This window comes from Pogona vitticeps, chromosome 1 (assembly GCF_051106095.1).
Source record: "Pogona vitticeps strain Pit_001003342236 chromosome 1, PviZW2.1, whole genome shotgun sequence".
Classification (NCBI taxonomy): Eukaryota; Metazoa; Chordata; class Lepidosauria; order Squamata; family Agamidae; genus Pogona; species Pogona vitticeps.
Genome location: NC_135783.1, coordinates 47,633,348 through 47,651,066, shown reverse-complemented (window position 1 = coordinate 47,651,066; position 17,719 = coordinate 47,633,348). Strand labels below are relative to the sequence as shown.

General features: G+C 41.1%; 1 long non-coding RNA gene across 5 annotated transcripts in view; it reads right to left on the bottom strand.

The window, feature by feature from the left end:
- The window catches only part of LOC140704785 (uncharacterized), a 243,952-nt gene that overhangs the window by 111,606 nt on the left and 114,627 nt on the right, over nt 1–17,719 (bottom strand). The gene's annotated exons all lie outside the window — the stretch shown is intronic.

Sequence of the window (17,719 nt, the reverse complement as noted above, 5' to 3'; positions counted from 1 at the left end):
TTTGCTTTTAAAAATTCAGATTAAATTAAGGTGCCTCCATGACATAAGTGGAAGCACAATTTTTATTTGCTTGGCAAGTGTGTGTTTTGGTTTGAAAGAGAGGTAAAACATTCTTTTGCCAAAGGGTTGTTTATTTTTAAATCATTTTTGAAAATGAATCATTTCAGTTGTTTCGGCATATGCAAAGCCCTCCATAAACTGAGTCTTTGCTCACCCTCCTGCTCCCTTGTCCACTCTGTTTGCTCGCCCTCCCACCTGCCTGTCCTCCTGCTCACACTCCCTCCTTGCCCACTTGCTTGCCTGCCCTGCTTGCTCATCCAACCACCCGTCTGGCATATCCCAAATAAAACTGGTTAGTCTTTATGGTGTCACAAGACTTGTGGCTTTTCCTGCAAAGAGTAACACAGCTACTTACCCTTACCAAATATTTGAACGTGTATTTTAATGAAATTTTATTAATGTACTTTCAGAGATAAGATACGTTACCTTTTAAAAAGTGCAACTCCCCTAATACTTCAGTTTGGTCAACAATATTTTAGGATTTATAGTCCAAAAAAGTAATATTTCTCATCTCATTTTAAAAATAATAATCCAGATAATATGGAAATGAGATAGAAATAAACCATGGTTGATTTGTTGATGCCTTGTTTATGCTTAGATTTCAGCTGCTTTTTTTTTCCAATGGCCATTTCCAGTTTTGACATAAAACCAGATGCTACACCCTGAGGTGGTTTAGACACATGGTTGGTTCTGTCCTCCTCTTTGCTTTTTTGACTTGATTGATCAGCCACGCCACACCTTCAGGGCATGTTCTTTCTCTGCTGCACAAACAAGAGCAAGCTCCTAGCGATGGGATTCCTGGGAAAGGTGGTGCAATGACTACAAATTACACATGCAAATTAGTACAACATTACTAAATCTCCACCTGATCTAGCAGTTGGCACTAACTCTGTTGGCACAATTCAGGTTTCCTTTCAACCTGACAGCAACAGGGCTGGTTTGCTGCTAAATGTATTTTCCAAAAATGCATCCATGCCTGTGGGACTTTCCAGAAGGCAGTGGGGAAAGTGTTGACAACAGGCAATACAAAATGGACATATATTTTAGGAGGTCCTTTCAGTTTACTGAGAGTTGTTACTTCAAAGCAAATTGACAAGATTTGGATCATTTCGGAGGGTGGGGGTGGTGGCAGATAGCTTTTAAACAGAGAGAAAGAAATCACCATCTGTTTAGAAAAGCATGCAAGCCTGTATCTCAATCATTGCAGGAAATGTTTCCCAAACCTAAACCTAACCTTCACCTGTGGATATCATATGGGATTAATGTGGTGATGAAGATATGATCACAAAACTTTACCAACACTGGGTTTCCTCCTTGATAGTTGTCAATGCTGCCAGACAAGCTGACCGTAAGAAAGAGTCCTAAACTAGTTGCATAGAATTGGTTTTGTTCACACACACACACACAGAGAGAGAGAGAGAGAGAGAGAGAGAGAGATGTGTGTCTGCTATTTGCTGAGTTTTCCCTCTAGATACACCTATAGTTACTCATATTCATAGTTATGATATTAGCTAGAAATTGCTAATAATGCTGTGAAATCCATGTTACTTACTTCTTCAGTTGTGATTAGTTACGTACCCCCCAAATACTACTCTCAAAAGTTACTTATCCGCCAAATACTACTCTCAGAATCTTTGGACACATTATGAGAAGGCAAGATACTCTGGAAAAGACAAAAAAAAAAAAAGCTGGGAAAGGTGGAAGGCAGCAGGAAAAGAGGAAGACCAAATATAAGATGGACTCCCTCCCTCAGAGAACCATAGGCTTGAGTTTGCAAGAGCTGAGCAGGGTTGTGGAGGACAGTACATTTTGGAGATCGCTCATTCACAGGGTAGCCATAAGTTGGAAGTAACTTGATGGCACATAACAACAACAATAAAAAATCTCAGAATCTTACAGCCAAAATATCTATGGTATCGGGGGAGATTCTAGGGGCTGTTGTCCAAATATAAATTTACCATGCTCTGACTGCCAGATTAGCTACCATTACATCTCTTCTAAAGAGTCCTTAGTCCCAATACAGACTATGACCAAAAAGAGAAGACCAAATACGAGATACATTGATATAAGGAAGTCATGCCCTTTAGTTCGCATAATTTGAGCAGAGCTGTTAAGAGTTCTCTAATTCTAAAAGCCACCATAAACTGGAATCAATGATGGCATGTAACAATTCAGTTCTTCCAAAGCTTCTGGTTTATAAATGTGAGATACTGTGCTTCTTTGTTCGCAATTCAAAACACAAGGAAATACCCCCAATATTGGTGCACAGTATTGTGCCTGTGTTACCAGCAGGAAAAAAGATGCCATCCAAAAAGAGACATCAAGTAAGGGACAATCCCAAAACCTGGCTCCTTTTTTTCATCAGTTAATCACTTCTCACCCAAATACAAAGCGGCGATACCAGGCTATTTGCTGGCATTTTGTATCATGGATACAGAATCGCAATATCCCACATTCATAAACCAGAGGGTGGGTTTTTAAAGAATTGAATTGCCTAGCTTTAAAAATCAAAGTTTAAGTATCCATACAATACACACAAATTTCACCAGCAACATCTCCCAGTGCTACAGGATCCCAGAAGACGGCCACATCGGTTGTACTGTGATTGCTGCATGTGGGGCAGAACCAAGAAAAGCTGGGATGTGGCTGCTGTCCCTCTATGTCAAGATGCTTTGAAGGACTGTTTCGGACGTAATGAAGAGTAGAAGCAAGGTTGTGAATGAGTGCAACACTTACAACAGAGAAACATACCGGTAATACCTTTTAACTTCTCGGGTAAACTAATATTGCCAAACCAGCTCCACACAATGCGGACCAGATAGATATTCTATAATTTCCACACTCTTGGAGATTGCAGGATATCTATCTTGTCTGTATTCTGCGTGTAGAATACATGACTGTTAACATAAAGAAAGGTGAGCCCCTATTAGCAGCAGAAGTAATACATACATAAAATAAACATGTAAATAAAAAATAAACAATACAGAAAAGAATGAAAGTAACATAGCCAAGTTCTGCCCGGTGTGCAGACATACCACAGATAAGTGAAACAGTAGCAACAGCTTTGCTGCATTATTATTACACGCTGAATCCCCAGCCACAAAGAAAAAAAAATCAATTGCCTTGGAGTGCCTAGATTTCCCAGTTAGTTTCTGAATATTGGTTCTCCAGTCTTTCTGGTTGTTCTCTACAACCAGACATAAAATTCCTTTGCAAGCATGAATCCCAAACAACCCTTTTGGCCAGGAAAAAGAGTTTAAAATTTCACATCCTGTTCCCCTCATAGGGAGCCAGTTGCCCACTTGAAAAGAGGTCTTATAAAACTCAGCAAGCAACAGGGGAAGAGTGAGTAAGAGAGAACAAGAGAAGGAGGAAAACACATTTTAAGAGCAATTTCCAACAAGAACTGTAACAACCTTTCCTCTAGAAAGGTACAACTTGCAAAGCTGCAGAAAGTTAGCAGAGAAAGAGAGTGCATGGAAGGGAGGGGGACAGGAGAGACAGCAAGAAGCAAACGAAATCAAGGGGGAAAACCAACCTAAGAGAGCAAGCCCTGGAGCAGACAGAGGGAAGGAAAGCTGCTTGTGGTCCCTGAGCTGCACCCTTTATAAAAGGATAATAACAGAGAGTGAGAAAGGTTGAGAGAGGGAGAATCAGGGACTGCTGCTTACAGCTTGCAAAGGAACAGAAAAGGAAGCAAGCTAGAACAGGAAAGAGAGAGAAAAGAAAGAGACAAACTTCACAATCCCTTGTCAGTCATCAGAGCATCCCCCTTGCTCTGGGACTGCACTGTTTTTGGAGGACTGTCGCTTCACTGGTTTCCTTAAAACTAAGCATGTTTTGACTCTCCTTTCATGTCTAGGCTACTTAATTTGCAGCTTTTCTGCTATATTCTCCAGTTCTAGCCTTTCCTGAAGCCACTCTTCCTGACAGGCCTGTACCATGGATGCTCAGTATTATAAAAAAAGTCACTGTTTCTCCCATTTGAAAGTCCTTTTCAAAAAAAAAACACAATATTTCAGTCCCTACAGCCTGGACTTTTTCAAACTAAAGAAAAGTGGGTGGAGCAAGCAATTCAATTTTGTAATAAGCAAGATTGATCTTTTCCATTTATGTGAGCTATTTTACATCTGCAGTAGCTGGAGATCACCTATTTCTGAATGAGATGGGGGTGAAATAGTTCTACAATTAAAAAATCATAACTCAAAAACTCTTTGTCCAGACAGCCCCAAATTTGGCAAAGAGCAAGAGTAGTTTGTCTGCAACAAATGCCAAACATGGTATTGATCTAAAGTCCAGTTTAAAAGTTATAAAATTTTGTTTAGGTTGTCCCCATTATTAAAATGTTGATTTTTCTCTGCAGTGCAATATCAAAGGTGCGACTCTCATGTCCCTCTTGTAGGATCTAATTGGCACATCTAGCAGCAGATGGAAAGCAGAAGCCATGCAAACTATCCCTTCAGTTTAGCTCTTGGCCATTCAAGTACAAATTTCTCCATTTACTAGTCATTCAGTTTTGTTTGTTACTCTCATCTTGTCCTACTTCTCTGCTGTGTCTCTTCTAGACAGAAATCTTACTTTCTGAGCAATATATATATCATCTTGACTAATTTTAGTCTTTATGTTTTCTCTTTGCAAACTGACAAGTATAGCATGGGATTGGACTTGTCCTTGTTCTCCCTTTCAGCCAAGTGATCAAGTGATGCTGTTAGCGGGAAGGGATTTTAATAGTCTACCAATCCTACATTTTTAAGCATTTTTCTCATTTCTTGATCATTCAGTAAATATATTGCATATCCTGACCTTCCTGCACACACTAGAACCTGGCAAGAGAAATTGGCAAGAATGTTTAGACTTTGGACAGGAACCCTGGGAACCAGCAGATCATCTAGGTTGTGTAATCAAAGGTGTGAAAGTCTGTTTTGGCCAGGCAAAAATGTTCAGCTAGAAATGAAAAGAATTCCTTTGATTGCTGGGTTCTGGAACAGTGACATTGTTTAGTGTGTGCATAATGTACATGCAACAACACCTTTATAGCATGCAGGGGCTTCACAGAACTATGAGGATCATCCAGCATGGAATGACTTGTTCAGACCAGCTGTGTTTAAAGTTCAGAAATCTATCTCCCATTCCTTTTTAAAAGGCTAAACAACCACATGATGGTTCTGTCATTTTCATTAGGGTTGTGTTTAAGTTACGTGTGAATCATGAATCCTGAACAGAATGGGGCTGTTTCAGGCAAATGTGTGATTTGTCCGAATTAAGTGAAACATCTTTGAAATAAACCAGACCTGAAACTTTTCATTTTGAATGATTCATTACCAGTAGATTTTGGAGGGGCACAGACAATGTATCTCCAGAAATGGATGCATTTCACTTTAACCTCTCCATCCAAGAAAACATCAAGGTGGGTAGAAGGGGAAGGGAGAGCAGGGTGTGTATTCTGATGGACAATTCAGTCTTCTAATCATAGTGAGTAATTTTACCAGAGCTATTCAAGCATAATTCCTGTGGGGAGAGGGGGAGGTAGCCATATAGAATCATAGAATAATGAAGTTGGAAGGGGTGTACAATGCCATTGAGTCCAACCCCTGCTTAATCTACCTGGCAGATATCGAAGGACATCTGCCAGGTGGTTGTCTAAATTTCTCTTGAATGCCTTCAGTGTTGGAGCACTTTCGTAACTACACCTGAATACAATCAGTACAATGACTCAGGTAAAATCAGCAATTTTACTTTCAACTATACAACATTTATATTTAAAACGTATTCACATCAAAATCTCAACATCACCATCACTTGAGGCAACAGATTCCATTACCAAACTGCTCTAACAGGAAGTCTTCCCTGATATTAAACCCAAATCTGATTTCCTGTAACTTAAGCCCATTGTTGCCTGTCCTGTACTATGGGATGAATATAGCACATGACTGTTCTATTGTTTAACACTTTGATTCAGTCTTAGGAGAAGAAATATTAATATATATTATATCTTTTGTTGTTGTTTAGTTGTTAAGTCATGTCCGACTCTTTGTGACCCCATGGACCAGAGCATGCCAGGCCTTCTTGTCTTCCACTGCCTCCTGGAGTTTGGTCAAATTAATATTAGTAGTTTCGATGACACGGTCTGATCGCCTTGTCCTCTGTTGTCCCCTTCTCGTCTTGCCTTCACATTTTCCCAAAATCAGGGTCTTTTCCAGAGAATCTTCTCTTCTCATGAGATGGCCAAAATACTGAAGCCTCAGCTTCAGGATCTGTCCTTCCACTGAGCACTCAGGATCGATCTCCTTCAGAATGGATAGTTTTGTTCTCCTTGCAGTCCAGGGGACTCTCTCAAGAGTCTCCTCCAGCACCACAATTCAAAAGCATGAATTCCTCAGCAGTAAGCCTTCTATATGGTCCAGCTCTCACTTCCAAACATCACGACAGGAAAAACCATCGCATTGATTATGCAGACCTTTGTCAGCAAGGTGATGTCTCTGCTTTTTAAGATGTTGTCTAGGTTTGTCATCGCTTTCCTCCCAAGAAGCAGGCGTCTTTTAATTTCGTGGCTGCTGTCACCATCTGCAGTGATCATGGAGCCCAAGAAGATAAAATCTGTCACTGCCTCCACATCTTCCCCTTCTAGTTCCCAGGAGGTGATGGGGCCAATGGCCATGATCTTATTTTTTTTTTTTAATGTTGAGCGTCGTGCTTGCTTGGAAAATGCTGGATGGTCAAGTCCTTCTGCTTCTGTCATTGTAATCACTTCTCTCGCCCACTCAGGTCCTGTAGCCAGAATTATAGCAAAAAGCTTTAAAGTGTTCTTAATTCATCATAAATTCATCATAAATCTCTAGTTCCTATTTGACATTCTGCAGCTTTCCTGCCTAAGGACACCTCTATGAGTGATCAGACAGGGAGCTGATTCACTTCCTGTACCTCCCTCTCAATGGATTTCTGGGCATTATCAAATCGTAAAACATACACAAATCAAGGGGAAATGAATCATTCCCTTTCTACAAAATATTCTACATAAATCCTTCTGAAAAATTTCCAGTTTCTAAACTAGTTTTTTTTTTTTAGCAATTGCCCACAAAAACCCAAGGAGAGAAGAGCAGCAGTTTTGACAGTCCCCAAACTGTGAAGGCAGCTCTTGTACAAATGTACGTACCTGCTTTGCTGACATTTGGCAGACCTGCATTCCTTAAAAGGTGCAAACAGACTAGTACGTTCTGTCCATTACTGTTAGGAAATTAGAAATGGCATTTCCCCTCAAATGAAACAGAGCACAAAACCAAGCACTTATTTGTCTGAAATCTGGCAGTCATATGCATCCCTGCAAGTTTCAACCAGTTTTGCCAGAAAAATTTAAGCATGTTAGTTTAAAAAAGTTGAAAGTGAATTTTAAAAAGAGGGGGGGGTCTAAACAGAGCACAAAACATCCATCTGCACTGTTCAATTCTCCTGGGGTATGCTTCTTCAGGTTGTCACATCAAAGGAGGTCAGGAAGTTATCAACTCAAAAGGGCCTTCTCAGTTGTGGCCCCATCTCTTTGGAATGGGCACCTGGCCTCCTCCTTCACAGTTTTTAAGAAGATGCTCAAAACAAGACTGTTTACTAAAGCCATTGAGAACATCCTCCCTTTCATATTACACTGACTGACCATCGTAATATTGCCCACTTGACATCAATTAGTTTCTCTGATTTATTACTTGTGGGCTATTGTGTTTGTTTATGTGGTGTTAGTCTTTAGTATATTTATGATTTATTTTATGTTACGTTACATCTCTTTTATTTTCGATGTAAACCACCCAAAGTAGTGTTTACCACTAACTGGTGTGGTATACAAGTTAAACAAACAAACAAACTTCTGAGCCTATTTCTCAGAGATCTGGCAGGCCTAATCCCACGATGAGGGATCACTATGCCTGCATATTTTTAATAATTCTACTACAAAGTAACATGATAACTCTTCACCAACTCTCAACAACTGTGAGTGGTAGGCCGCAAAATTTGGACTGCTAAATCTAGGTTCAAATGTGGCTGATGCACACTCCTACTTCCCATGAAAAGTGGCTGGGTGCCTTGTGCATGAAAGCATCATAAGTGATAGAGTTATCTCTTTCTCACAGAGCAGCTTACTGGATATGAAAGAGGAAAGGAACAACAGAGCAAAAGACAATTCTGTGATGATTTAGAAAGAATGCTGTCACTCACTAAGCACAAACATATTTCCAAGAGAGAGAGAGAGAGAGCAATGCGTGGAAGCCAACCAAATGTTTTCTTATGCATTTGGGGTATGTTCATGCTGCAGGTTATTTACTTCCATTTAGTGATGTCTTGATCTGAAGTGAGAGGAAATCACAACAGGTATGTAAACCAACCCCAGTGCCTCACTGCATGCAAGTGGGTTTGTTTCGGTTGAGTTAACTGAGTTGTCCTCAGTTAGCATACAGTACTGTACTTGGTTTATTCCTCCTCCACCCACTCTTTTCAAAATTCCATCAACAGCTCTGTGTTCTCACCCTAATTCACTTTCGACATTCCAGTAATCACCATGCATCCATGTTTTTTCGCACAGTGCAAGAAATAGGTGCAATTATGTCTGCTTTCTTGGGCAAATCAGGGCTGGTTAGGGCCAAAATAGGGAAAGGGAACTGGAGTAAAGAGACAGAAGGGGGAAATGTATTTATGGTTCTTCACAGTGCATTGAGTTTGACTTCCATTGAGCCCAATCCAGTACTCTGTCCTCAGCATTGGCTGCCAGTTAGTCACCAATCCATATTCTGGTTGATGCTCTTGCCAACAGTTCAGCACAAGGTTATCTGAAAGACCACTGTATTTCATCTAGTCTGCTCCAAGTTTTGTCCTCTGAAGAAGCCCTACTTACTATGTCATAGTCTAGTGAAGTACATTTGGCTGCTGTGCAGAGGAGAGCCTTGACTTCTGGCACTCAACTTCATGCCCTCATCTACTGAAGACCCATTTATTTGTACAAGTCATTAGAGATCTCAATCACACCAGGTGAACACTCAAAGTCTTTAATGAAATACCCTGCTGTTTTGCCATTGGCATCCTTTTGTTTTAACCGTTTTTATGTAAATCTGCCTTTGTAAAGGCCTATGGCCAAAAACAATAAAGGTACAATGTGTGCTTTGTCATTGGTCTATTCTTTTAATGATTTGTTTTATTGCTCTCTATAAGTCTGATAAACCACCTCAGGATTATTATTTTTTTTTAAAAAGGAAAGTGACATAGAAATTATCATATATAAATAAAGATTTTTTTTAAAGAAGAGGATTGATAGGGCGTATTGCAAGGAAAGGGCTTGGGGGAGTCTAGAGCCATTTTGGATGCAAGTGGTATCAAGAAAGATTTATGCGGCTGACAATTGGAAATGAAGCTGCATTTAATATATTTTCAATGTGCAAAGTGCTTTATAATTATTCTCACATTTGCTTGTCTTTGCAGCCACAGTGCATTGTTGATTATTACCATCTTATTTCAGAGATGGTGACACCATAGATAGGAGTTAATTACATGCTCTGTGCTTTCCCTTGTTCTGAAAACAGTGTCTGCTTAAACTAATATGATCCATGAAGTTTCTATACTAAAGCATTCACTATTGTGTCAAAGGTTGAATTATGGTGAATTTCATCCACGTTTAGCAACCTTTAAAGATATAAACTTTCCTCAAGGCAGAGAACTGTTCCCCCTAAAGTGAGGACACTGATGAAGATGTGCATCTGTCTTACTTTGTTGTTTTGTGCCATCGATTTGGAACCAATTTATAGCAACCCTAATAGGGGTTTTAAGGTACTAAGTGAGATATTTAAGTAATGATTTTATCAGTTCAGTTCTCCCAGTGAGTTTCCATGGCTGAGTGAGGATCTGAACCATGGTCTTCAGACTCCTAGTCCATCACTCTATCTGCTATACCACACTGGATATTTAATAGTCTGTAATCTGTCTTACTACTAGATGTAACATAATAAGTTCATTGTGACTCTGAATACCACTTGCTGGGACACACCAAGGGGAGGTAACTGTTGTGCTCGTGCCCTATGTTGTGAACTTCCCATGGGAATTTGTTGGCCACTGTGGGAACAGAATAAGAAACCATATATAAACTGTCCTACTGGGCTCTTCTTGTTTTTACGTTAAATATTTGCACCTCCTTAGGGAGCAGTACTTTACACTTTGAAAAAATGGGTATGTCAACATTACAAAGGTAAGGACGGTATGTTCTGGTTCCTTTATCAAAGTTTTGGTCACTGCTATGAATTAGGGGTTCACGTAAACACATATTCCTTAATAATAATATAAGAAATATAATATAATATTATTATATTATAAAATATAATAAAAGAAAAGTGGTTTTTAAAAGAAATGTTATAATAAAAAAGGAAGCTGTATATAAAACATGCATAGCATTTACTAATCAATAACATTCCTTTTCAATCACCTAGCACTTGTAGCAAAGCCACTTCAGAGTTATAGATATTAATTAAGTTTAATATCTTTTGGGAAGCACACATTGGTAAGTACTGACCACCAAGAGCTCTGCTTTACCTTCAACATCCCTACTTTCAAAGGGCTTAATGCCATTTTTTTCATGCAAAGCTGATATAACAGCTGACTTTTGTTTTAGGGGACCAGTCAGAAAATATGAAGCCTTGTACTCCACGGTTGTTGTTGTCACCTACCCCAAGCTACTACCTTTTGGCTGCTGCTGTTCGCAACTTGTACATAATGAACTATTTTTCAATTCCTTTGCTTTTAGAAACATATGAACATTTTTACATTTAGCAACATAGGGTAATCAAAATGGGCATGAACGGCTGGCTCGGCCGTTTGGTGTGGTTCACTTCCTTGGCAAAACAGCTGACCCATGGTTTGGCACCCTGGCTCCTCCGGCGGGTGCCCGCTCAGCAGCAGCACCCCACCCCACCTCCTCTGTGCACTGCTGCTAAATGGGCACTCACTGGAGGAGCCAGGGCACCGAACCATGGACCAGCTGTTCGGCCAGGAAATGAACTGTGCCAAACTGCCAAACCAGCAGCTCGTATCCATCTCTACACTGGAAACATATGGTTTTATTCCTCTATGCCCCCATAAATATAATGTTGTAAGATCACACCACATAAATACAGCTTTAACTAAAAAGTTACAGTTACACCACAAACCAAGCAGCTTTTCCTCGTTACACTACAGTCCTACTACAACTTAGTTATGTGTGAGGTATTGAGGGAATAATTAATTATATGTAACTTGTTGAATAGTTACTCCTATATTCTGAATTGGAACTTAAAGTAACTACTCTTTTAGACTGCAAATCCCTCTACCAGCATGGCTATTGAGCATGTTGGCTGGGGCATCGTGAGATTCCAAAACAGTAACATATGTAAGCTCTGCTCTGAATATATGACACAGACACATATTACCACCATTGGCAGTTGTTTATTTCCTCCATGTTAGATATCTTCAACAGAGAGGTAAAGCATTTAACAAATAGTGTAAGAATGAATTCCTTCCTAACTCAGTCCCCTGAGGGACTGTCTCCTTAGGTCATGTTGAGATACACTGTGATGGTTAAGCCTGTCCTGCCACTTTGGGAGTTGAACAAGAATGGAGCAACAGAATACTCCAAAGGCTTCAGGCCAGACATTATGTAGGAGGTCCACCTGTGTTTGCAAGCTTCAGGGCTTACAACAACCAGGGATGGAGGAGGAGACAAACTGGGGAACCAGCACAGGAAGAAAGTATTGAAGTCCCTTGCCTCTCCCTGCTGTTGTGAAAAATGGACAAAGAAAAACAAAACAACATGATTCATGGTGGGGGTTTTTAAATATATATATATATATATTGGGAGATCAAATTGCTGATCTCATTCCAGTGTTCGTTGGAAACTGCATTTCTTTCTCTTTCATAATCATGCATGCTAAACTTTATAATCTCTCCAATGGTCATTCATTAATATGGAAATGCTCAGGAGTTCCTGGAAGCTTATCATTCATTCCTCCTATCTTTATGAAAAGTAATATCACTTCAGAGCATTTGCTCTGTGTATTAGAACAGAAGAGGCTTGTACTGCTTGCCAAGTTAAGCCAAAGATAAGCTTATTTTGGTAGGGAGATGAGAGAAAAGACCTTCTCTGTGGTTGCTCCCAGGCTTTGGAATCCTGAAATAAGAGACACTAGGTTTGCCCCACCCTACCATCCTTCCACTGGCAGACAAAGGCTTTTTAATTTAGGCACGCCTTTAGCAATTAATAGCCTCTATTCACTGGATTCTGTAAAACAGATTGATTGCTATATAACTATATTCAATTCTTCAACAACAACAACACCTCTGGTTTATAAATGTGGGATATTGTGCTCTATACCCACTATTCAAAAAGCCAGGAAATTGCCTGATATTGCTGGACAATATCATGCCCGCACTGCCAGCAGGAAAAAAGGATACCAAGGTTTATACATCAAAGGACAGACTGAATGTTGACAACACCAATGGCACCAGTCAAGATAGTCTACAGCAGTGGTCCCCAACCTTTTTGCCCTCATGGATCAATTTAGCGTGCGGGGGGCATTCATGTGTGCGTGGGAAGGGCCGTGTGAGCATGGGAGGGGCCGTGGGACAGGCCGTGCGTGCATGGGAGGGGCGTGCATGTGTCTGCATGTGTGGGGACAGAAGATTTGTCTCCGCCACCCAGTCCCTGGCAAGGCCACAGACCAGAACTGGTCCGTGGACTGGGGGTCGGGGACTACTGGTCTACAGGATACCCTCTTCTGCTCACATCCATTCATAAAGTGACAACACACAAGGGAAAATCCCAGAAGCTGATTCCTTTTTTTCCATCAGTTAACCACTCCTCGCCCAAACATAAAGCAATTGTCAGAGTTTTTCCCTCCCAACATGTATGAATAGCAGTGAGCAGAAGAGGGTATTCTGTAGACCATCTTGACTGCTGCCATTGTTGATGCCTGCTAGGTATCTTTTTTCCTGCTAGCAACTTGGATACAATATTGTGCAGCAATATCGGTCTGTTTCTTAGCTTTTGGAATCATGGGTACAGAAAGACAATATCCCACATTCATACATCAGAGCTTTTTCGAAGCATTTTATGGCTTTTTAAAATGGGAGTTTAAATATACATGCACCACACACAAATTCCAACAAGAACACAGAATTATCAAGTGCTAGAGGATTCCAGAAGATGAGCATATGACCTGTACTATTGTTATTGGGAGAAGACAGAATCAAGAACAGCTTGGATGTGGCTGTAGTCCCTCTGTGCCAAAATATTTTGAAGGGTTGTTTTGAGCTGTATAGAATGGTAAAGCAAAGGTCGTGAGAATGGCTGATGGTAGGATTCCAAAATATCTCCTGTATGGAGAATTAATGCAGGGAAAGTGCCCCAGAGGGAGACTACAGATGCGATACGAGGATATCTGCAAGCAGGATCTGAAGACCTTAGGAATGGACCTCAACAGATGGGAAACTTTGACATCTGAGCATTCAACCTGGAGGCAGGCGGTGCAGCATGGCCTCTCCCAGTTTGAAGAGACCCTTGTTCAGCAGGTCGAGGCAAAGAGGCAGTCCTGAAACCAGCAAAATCATGGAGCTGGACAGGGGACAGATTGCATTTGTCTTCAGTGTGGAAGGGATTGTCGCTCTTGAATTGGCCTTCTCAGCCACACTAGACGCTGTTCCAAGACCTCTATTCAGAGCATGTCACCATAGTCTCTCAAGACTGAAAGATGGCTACGTGAAAGCAAAGGTCTGACTATGGACAACACATGCAATGGAGAAACATACATATCCTTTAACTTCTCAGGTACACCAATGTTGCCATGCCGCTTCACAAAACACAGCCTAGAAAACTGTGTTCCATTTTCCAAACTCTTTCTTTGAGTTAGGCAAGCTGAGGGGAGAAAGCTATATCAGACCAAGAGCTCTACAATAGAGATGGGTGCTTCATGTTCGTATCCCTGGGGATACAAATATGAAGTGCAGCACCACAAGTGCTATGGTGGTCCATTCCATCTCCCCAGAACCAGTCTAGTCCACTAGATATGCAGACAATACCACTGTGATGGCAGAAAGTGAGGAGGAATTAAGGAACCTTGTAATGAGGGTGAAAGAAAAGAGCGCAAAAATGGTCTGAAGCTCAACATCAAAAAAACAAAGATCATGGCCACTGGTCCTATCACCTCCTAGCAAATAGTAGGGAAAGATATGGAGGCAGTGACAGATTTTACTTTCTTGGGCTCCATAATCACTGCAGCCCCCATGAAATCAAAGCTGACTGCTTCTTGGAAGGAAAGAGATGACAAACCTAGACAGCATCTTAAAAAGCAGAGACATCACCTTCCCGACAAAGGTCGACATATTCAAAGCTATGGTTTTTCCAGTAGTGATGTATGGAAATGAGAGCTGGACCATAAAGAAGGCTGACAGCTGAATAATTGATGCTTTTGAATTGTGGTGCTGGAAGAGACTCTTGATAGCCCCTTGGACTGCAAGGAGAACAAACCTATCCATTTTGAAGGAAATCAACCCTGAGTGCTCACTGGAACGACAGATCCTGAAGCTGATGCTCCAATACTTTGGCCATTTCATGAGAAGACTCCCTGGAAAAGATCCTGATTTTGGGAAAATGTGAAGGCAAGAGGAGAAGGGGATGACAGAGGACGAGATGGTTGTATATTGTCATCGAAGCCACCAACATGAATTTGACCAAACTCTGGGAGGCACTGGAAGACTGGCGTGCTCTGGTACACGGGGTCACGAAGAGTCAGACACGACTTAACAACTAAACAACAATGGTGGGGTGGGGAATCCTGATCACTCTCCCCAGGATATAGACTGGTCTTTGGTATTTGGCTTAGGAAGCGAGGAATGTTGGTTTTTAATATCTTACCACAAATTTGTTATGCATTTCATTGCATTTTTTGAAATTTATGTTTGCATTATCCTGCAGCAATGAAGTTGTGTTTGTATTAACCTGTGCAAAGTGCCTTAGGAGACCCTACTGGCAATCCTAAAATGATTACTGGCAGTCCTACAAGTGAAAATAATCATAAACAATGTTCTCACCCACCTTTCTCTACTCCCTCCAGCTCATACTTCTCGCCGCACATTGGCTGTGCTGTTTGGGGATGCTGGGAGCTACAGTCCTATCCAACAAAAATTGGAACGTACCGAATTGGGGAAAGTTGGATTTTGTCAGCAAGAATGGTACAGAGACAGCTGTCTTTATTATATGGACAAAGTTATGAATAACATTATAGAAATCAACAGGGCAGAGATTGTTAGGATATGTGCCTAGAGTCCTACCACCCTTGTGGCTCTGATACTATGTCCAGAATTATTGGTCCACTCCTGCTCCCTAGTGGAAGTATTTTGGAAACAGTGGTCTTCCTTTCACTCTCAGGAGGATTTAGGGTTTCTGGCAGGGAGCAAAGTGGATGAAACAAAATTCCATTCAGGGTGGCCTTTATATTGACTCATAATAGAATTCCATTTCCTCGCTTGTCAGAGAAATGATAATAAGGAAGGCAACAAATACCAGAACAACTGTTGTCTTGCCTTGTGGTGAGTGTACTTTCCCTGCCTAAGGACACAGTAGAACTTAACCCTTTCCATTCCTCTTGGGACTGCTGTACCTGTAACACAGATACCCATCCAACACACCTACCTCCCCTGAGGCAAGTTGAACTGGTTTACTTTTAGATCTAAGTTACCTGGTTTTTAACATGGCCCCACTTGTTTGATTCAAGATCATGTTGGCAAGGAGCTATTTACATCCATCCTGACAGCATTTGCTTCATTTATTAGACATGTGTGCAAGCCTCCCTCAACCAAGTGAGTACCAGAATAAAGGACACAAAGAACAGGGACACCCTGTCCTCTGTACTTTAGCACACATTCTGATCTGCTCCTCATCTGGGTCCATTATGTTATTTGTACAATTCAAGAACTGTGTATGATTTGTTTATTTGTTTTTGTTTGTTTATGAGTGGGGAAGCCCAAACAGCTCTGACCTGGGCTTGGGCTGGGAGCTAAACAGCAGCATTAATTTCATGGAAATGGTAGACGTTAAATACTGGGTGCGGGATGCTATATTATGACATGCATCTTTTCCAATGTGGGGTTCAATCACCTCCAAAGTAATGTTTGCATGTGTATAAAAAAAGGGAGAATGAGCCCTTAGTCTTTACTGCCCACCTCCTTTCAGCATCTGAGTCCTATGTAGGTAATCTCTACAGTTATACTCGGTTCTCCTAACTGCCCCGCTCCAGGGCATTTCTTCCTTAGTTCCCACCTTTCCACAGGAAAGAAAGCACACATGCACACTCTCAATACTAACAGTATATAATTTTAAGCAAAGCATAGAAAATTAAGCTGAGAACAAAGGGAACAAAAGAATATTCCAGAATGAGAATGCTATTCTATACAGTGATGGAACTCCCTTCCTTTGCCCAGCAACTCTGGAATAGAGCTTGCTGAGCAGCTGCTGGGACAGATATACGTACCAGATGGGGTCCTCAGCCTGAGCCCTCCCTGCCACCTCAGTGGAGATGTTAGGCTTTATCAGGGGATACATCTGCCTTCTTCTTTGGCCCCAGGGGTGGAGTCTACCAATTCTACCTTTGACTCCCCCATTCCTCAGTTCAAATAGCTGAGCTGATTTTAAGACATTTTAACCCCATGAATGACAGAGGGAAAACAGAGGGTCTCTAAGTGTATTGCTCCACCCCTGAGGCAACCGAAGGCTCTTTTCTCTGCCCTCTTGTCACCCCCCAAATCAAACAAATACTACAGCTCAGCCCATTTTTACACAACATCCCAAAGAAAATGGAGATTGGTGTTTATTTGTTATTTATCCATTATTTCAATTTATAAACCACCCCATAGCGCAATGCACTCTCTGGAAGTTTACAGCAGAGCAAGCAAAGAAAGTAAATACAAAACAATATACAGATACGAAAGGACAAATTGCCAATTGTTACACTTCCGATTCTCCAGTCTTCCTAATCCCACTCCCGGATCACACCAAGACAAATGTGCATTTCCTCCTGTTACAACTGTAATCCCTCCAGGCATGCAATTTTTCCAGCACTACCTCCACGAGACAGCAGACAGGTAGATGAAGCCATGCTATCTCCAAACGGATCAATTATATAATAAAGGCAAGTTAATTGGCCAAATGCTGTTGAAGGGAGAAGATTTTGGAATAATTAATCAGTCTTTCCTCTTAAAATAGAGCTTTCATTCTAATGATGCTTAACTGTGTTATCTAGTTTGACCCCCCAGCCAAACAGCAGTTTGACCCTCACATAGGCAGTGGCCACTGAGCCACGACTTCCTCCGAGACTTTAGGCTGACTTTAGGCCAGTCCATCTCTCTCACTCCCTGCTGTGCTCCCCTCACAGGATTGCTGTGGAGCAGCGAAAAGCCATATACACCACACTGGTTCATTGTGAGAAAGACAGTTATAATCAGTTATAAATGTAACTGATAAACGAACAAGTGTCCTGGGAACATATTTATGGGAGTTTCACTTCAAAAAAGTAACTTCTCCAAGCACATATAAATTCACTAATGTTGACCATTGCTCTTTTGGTCAGTTTTGGGCATGGCAAGTTGACCTGGGCCATTGATAGGATTGCTA